General features: G+C 39.3%; 1 protein-coding gene across 3 annotated transcripts in view; it reads right to left on the bottom strand.

Moving 5' to 3' along the window:
- Positions 1-2,736: 2,736 nt before the first annotated feature.
- The window catches only part of TCF12 (transcription factor 12), a 350,291-nt gene continuing 347,027 nt past the window's right edge, over positions 2,737-6,000 (bottom strand). For all 3 annotated transcript variants that reach the window (XM_075897314.1, XM_075897315.1, XM_075897316.1), the window contains one exon: positions 2,737-5,109. The gene's annotated coding sequence lies outside the window, so the exon portion shown is untranslated. The remainder of the gene's footprint in view (positions 5,110-6,000) is intronic.

Genomic DNA, 6,000 nt, shown 5'->3' with positions numbered 1-6,000 from the left:
GTTTGTCTGATGAGAAAGTAGAATCCCATGAGGCTGAATTTAGAATTATTATCAGAGTAAGAAAAATGATTATCAGAGTATTGGGATAGAAACATGGTCTGTGTTGAAGAAAGCATCAGAAAAATCAATCCCACAGTCCTCCAGGGTTAGGGGAAACATTTACAACTGCAATAAGGGGCTACGTAAGTACCATCGATAGTGAAGGTATTCATTTCCCTCCTCCTGCACTGTACAGGCTGCTTTTACCTGCATGGCAGATCGAGCCTCCAGGTCTACACTAGAATCATTTACCCGTCTAATAATGTCACTTGGGGAGTGACGTGATATATATTTATGCAATACAGTAGATTCCACATAATAAGCAATATTAGTCATTTCCAGTGTAATGAAAACATGTTGCATGGAACCATCCCCATCCCTGTGACATCATTAATGGGATTCAGATATTAGCAATGGCACGCATGCTGCTTTTTTGCAGCGCTACAGAAAGAAGCACTGGGACATGCCAAGCACCCTCTACCAGGAGGCTTGCGAGGGTGCAGCCAGGGAAGGAAGTATTGGCTGCAGTGCCACACACCTACCTGGGGCTGGTGCTCAGCACATCCTTGTGCTTCTTGCTAGGGCTGCAGCCCCATGCACCTGCCTGCACACAGAGATCACACAGGGATGTGGGGATTTGGGCTGGAAGGTGGGGCTGAGAGCCAAGTGCTAGCAGGGAGCAGAGCTGCAACCTAGATGCTGGATCTGCAAGATACCTTCTCCCTGTGCTCTCCAAGCTAATGGGGCTATGCACAGTGAAGGAAGTTTTGGTATGTGCTGAGCCTCGACCCCTGGAGAGAGCGTGCAGCAGTACCATGCAGCTCTGTGGGCACCAGCATGTGGACTGCAGTCTCCCTTCCCTGCTGCTGCCCTGCCCACAGGTTTGCTGGGCTACAGCCAGGAAGGCACATCCTGATAATAGCAACTTTTTGCTGGCAAGTGAGGGGTTGTTAATAAGCAGAATGGTATACTATGTTTCTGTAAAAGCAAGGAGGAGTCCTGTGGCACCTTACAGACTAACAGATTTATTGGAGCATAAGCTTTTGTGAGCAAAGACCCATTTCGTCAGAGGCATGTTGTGGCACAGTCCTGTGGCAGGGGAAGTGCCGCAGGACTCCTCGTCGCTTTTGCAGATTCAGACTAACACGACTACCCCTCTGATACCATGTTTCTATACAGGCAAAAACTAACAGGTATATGCAGTTAATGCCAGCATAGAAGTGCTTTTGCTGGTAGAAGGTACTTGGCTGTAAGAGGCAGTAATTTATACCAGGGGTGGAAAAGTGGCCCCCGGATGCCCGGATCCAGCCCCTGAGACTCAGGGTTCCTCTCCCAGCCTGTTTCTGTGCTCTCCCTCTTGCTCAGACCCCACACCCAAGCCTGGCAGCTCTCCCTCCCACACATTGAACCCTTCATTTATGGCCCTATCCCACTCACAGAATTTATTAGCCTGGACTCCCCTATGCATGTGGGGAATGTCTTTCTCCTTCTCAGTCATCAATGAGGGGTTTTTTTTTGCTTTCCACTTTTGTGCAGCTCCCAACTGATTTTTCTGTGGGTCAATGGCTCCCAACCCAAAAATGTTCCCCACCCCTGAGTTATATTGACAAAAAGCATAACTGCCTTTATGCTAGGAGGGTTTGCTGCAATAGCAAAGCTATTCTGGTATAGAGTAGGCCTTGGTTAATACAATTATTTTCAAGATACTCTACCATTATATAGTTTGACATGCATCTGACGAAGTGGGTCTTTGTCCATGAAAGCTTATGCTCCAATACATCTGTTAGTCTGTAAGTTGCTACAGGACTCCTTGTCACTTCTACCATTATATAGTGAAAGATACAGGATGAGTTGAAAGCTACATTGTTAATAGTAGCTCTAAAGACTGGGAATGAACACACTGACACTGAACTGAAAAAGCATGTAGAATAGCCCACCAATTCCCTGGTTTTTTTTAAATCTCTTTTTTTTCTTCGTCTTCTACATTTTCTGGTGAAACTATTATGCTTATTCTAGACCACAAAACAAATAAAATGTAAAAGGGATTATTTAAGGTGTTAGCAGACTAAAAATTAATTGTGGTACCATTTAAAATATGTGGCTTTAAACAAACTGCAGAGGACAAACTGTAAATAGATCTCCCCACTGGCTGATTGTGATGATTTGTGTATGTATCTGTTACCCAATTCCTTTTTCATTTGTAATAGTGGGGATAAGGCTCGCCGATGCAAGTCTCTTTCATAAAACTTGCATAGATGAGCCAGTCAATCTGAAAGCATCTCAGGTACCCATGAACCTTTTCAATGCGCAGAGAGGGCTTGGAGCCTGATAACATAAGATTAAAAATTCAGTGGGAAATATTTCAACAGAAGGCATGAGTGCAGGTGCAAACTATATACAACGCAGCAGCAACTGCAGCAACTATATTGCTGTTTGCATGCACATACACACACACTTTTTTTGGGGTGCAAGTCCTGCTTGGCTGTTGGTTCCATTGAAATTAATAGAGGGTGGGGGTTGCCACTGATCTCAATGGGAGCAGCACAGACCTATTTTGTGCCTGCAATTTAAGCGATGTGCTTTGAAAATTGGTTTGATTTTTACTGTTATAAATAAGGATGCTTTTGTGCCACAGGGTTTCCAAGCAACACAATCTCTGATGAAAGAGAAATTTTAAAAACTCACTGATTTACCATGTTAAAAAAGATGGCACATTTATTGCTACATAAATGTTATATACATCGTGTTTTCTGTTACATTGACAGAAAATTTTTTGAACTTCTTGCTGCTGGTTGAAAACGTTTTATCAGCAATACCTTGAAATTTGACACAGGGTACAAATCTGCAATAAACCAACAATGGAAACTGGAGAACAAGATGAGAAGCAATTCATCTCGGACAATTAGCTCTTACAATACTCCATAGGTACTACACGGTATGCTAGAACCCTACTATGGTCTTACAATGCTATTGTAAATTTCTGATATTAATGAACATGTTATGGTAAATAACCCTACATTTTTACTACCTAATATAGTAAAATAAAGTAAGAAACTTTTTACTGAAAACTTTTTCGATTTCAAAAATCTAGAAAGAGTAATATTTAGAATTCAAGAAATTTTCTTACAAGATTATTGTATAAAAGACTAGCTACAGTGAAAAATAAGCCAAATGTTTTTTTCTTTCTATTTTATGAAGGAAAGCTTCTGGGCATACTGCAAAGTCTAATATAGCCAAAAAGACAACAAGCTGAGAAGGAAAAAGGCCCGGCAGTGGCACGTGATCACTTTCACACGTCATAAGCGACAAATTTGTTTAGCTGATAAACACTGAAATGAAGAACAAGGCCACAGATATAGTCAGACAGTATCTGATGATATAATCAATTTAAAGTAATAGAATGAAGTCACTAATTTCACAAACAACTGGTTTGTTAGGAACCATCCAAAACATGATTTTAAATTCATTAGTCTGTTTTAACAGTCCTTTTTTTGTTCTTTCAAATTAACTGAAATTATTTAAAATTATTAATTATTTTGTTCCTTTTTTTGTGTGTGAGTTGATTGCCATCAGTGAAAGAGGCAATACTCAAACAATAGCTAAGACAACCTTGGCTTGATAGTTCCCCCCCCCCGGTCATTGCAGTGGAAGACTGTTTCCATGGAAGTTCAGAGGGATTTTAACAATCAACACATTACTGACAAAGGAATACTTATGGACACTGTACTGGTGGAACAACATTTAATGGTTTAATGCTAATATGGCTTGGGAGGGGCAGTGTGTTTGCAGTTGACTGAATCACACTGAATTCTTCTCCACTGACAAGCCATACAAAAATGACAAGATAATTAATGTGTACAATAAGGAAAAAAATTGGTGACCATTGCTCTTATATCCCATTATATAATTAGCCCACCACAGCTGTGTTTAGTTCAGAACACTACCTGCCATGGTGAATTTAGGATTTACTGTTCACCATAATTACAGCCTGAAAAGTCTCCTTTGTATTTTAATGTATTTTGTGCTTACATACAGCTAACACTTTACATGTACTATATGTAGTACTTACTGCTTAGAAAACAAAGCAATTCTAACAAAGTAAATTCTCCCCACCCAATTTACACTTCACGTTACAAGCTTTACTATGAAGCCTAGAAGCCTAAAAAGGTTTGGTTTATAATTAGAAATAAAAAGATTTATTTGAGGAAAGTCTGAGGGAAAAAATACCACTTTTAAATCCAAGAAATGCTATGGTCACAGTACTGCTCCTGTCCTGCAGTCTTCACTGTTCCTTCTAATGGCTTGACGTATGGAGCTCAGTATGGAAGCTGATGATGACCATAACTGTTCAGATTACCAGAGACCAAACAAACAAATGTAACATAACATAACATAACATAACATAACATAACATAACATAACATAACATAAAACATAACATAACATAACGTAAAAAAAAAAGCTATGCCAAGGAATATTTTCCTATTGCATGGAAATACTAGTCATATGGCAAAAGGAGTGGAAAGGACAACAAAAGACTTTTCCCTTCCTTTTTTAAGACACTAATAGGTATGCTGGGAATGCTAAGGGTCAATGGTTGTCACGGCTTTGTTCTCTGAATGTGAACAGCTTTAACAAATGCTGGCATCAGTTGAAATTCTTTCAGCTTTCAACATGTTAACTTTTCCCTTTATATGTAGACCTTTACAGTTCCATAACAATAAATAAAATTTGTAGTTACAATGCATTTGTCAATTCAGTTTAGGCACAAGGCAACTTCCACAATGAGTGGAGAGATCACAACAGTCTCTGATTGTGCAGAAGCGACACACTGCTTGCAACAGAATGATATGTTCAGAGTATTTCATGGGCTGAAATTCTATCTGAAGATCTTTGTATCTTCACTTCTGATGCAGGTGTTGACCAGTAGCTTTGATCATAAGATTGCATTTGGGTTTCTTGCTTCAAGTGTTTTCTCCTGTCAGATTTGTGTCTTCATATAATGTTAGTTGTCTGTGTCCTTGTGAAGGAAGGTCACCTTCTATATATCCTACTGATAATTCTGGAATTCTGTTATGGAAATAGGAGAAAAATCATGTTAGTAAAACAATTAACGAAAACCAACTCCGTTATATAGAATATAGTTGTATCATATTTGCAGTGTCGTTGCAGCTGTTTTGGTCCCAGGATATTAGAGAGGCAAGCTTGGTGAAGTGAAATCTATTGAACCAACTTCTTTTGGTGAAGCTATGGTGTTTACAAAGCACTCTTCTTCAAGTCTTTTTTCAGTGAATTTAGTGTAAATGAAATGTACCAAATTACCGCAGTTCTGTGTCCTTCAAGCACATCCAGCAACACTGCAAACAATATCATATTCCACTTACGTCATGAAGATGGCCTGGGAAAAACATCTTTTGATGAGGTTGACAAGATGGCTTAGTCTCCATGCCCATTCCAGCACAGTTGCAAGTGCCAACATGCTAGTCAGGATGGTGATTCTTACAATGTGGAAACCTGACTACCAAGAACTGGACTGAAACCACTAAACCTGTTTTATCTAGATAACTATAAAGTCATTAGAATCATGAGGTGTCAACAACAAGATATCACTGATTATTGTTATATAGAGAAACTAAAACTAGCTTTCTTTTCCTCAACTCAAAGGAGAACTTCACCTTTAGAACAAACCCTACACGCAATGAAACAATTCTTAACAATGCAGAATGGTTTAGAAGCACATGACCACTCTGTCAATGTTTTGTGTAATTTTCAAAATACATGTCTCAACCTAGCAAAGATGGAAAGAACTACAATCATTTAGAGAAACGGATGTGGGACAAACTGTTAACAGCCTACTTTTTTTCAGAACAGCAGTGAAAATTTCCCACTGTCTGGAAAACCATGATTTTTTAAATATATTGTTTAGGAGGGAGGTATACGGATTTGAAATGCTAAATTTGC

The sequence above is a fragment of the Pelodiscus sinensis genome, chromosome 14 (genome assembly GCF_049634645.1).
Source record: "Pelodiscus sinensis isolate JC-2024 chromosome 14, ASM4963464v1, whole genome shotgun sequence".
Lineage (NCBI taxonomy): Eukaryota > Metazoa > Chordata > Testudines > Trionychidae > Pelodiscus > Pelodiscus sinensis.
This window is presented reverse-complemented; position numbering and strand designations above follow the sequence as displayed.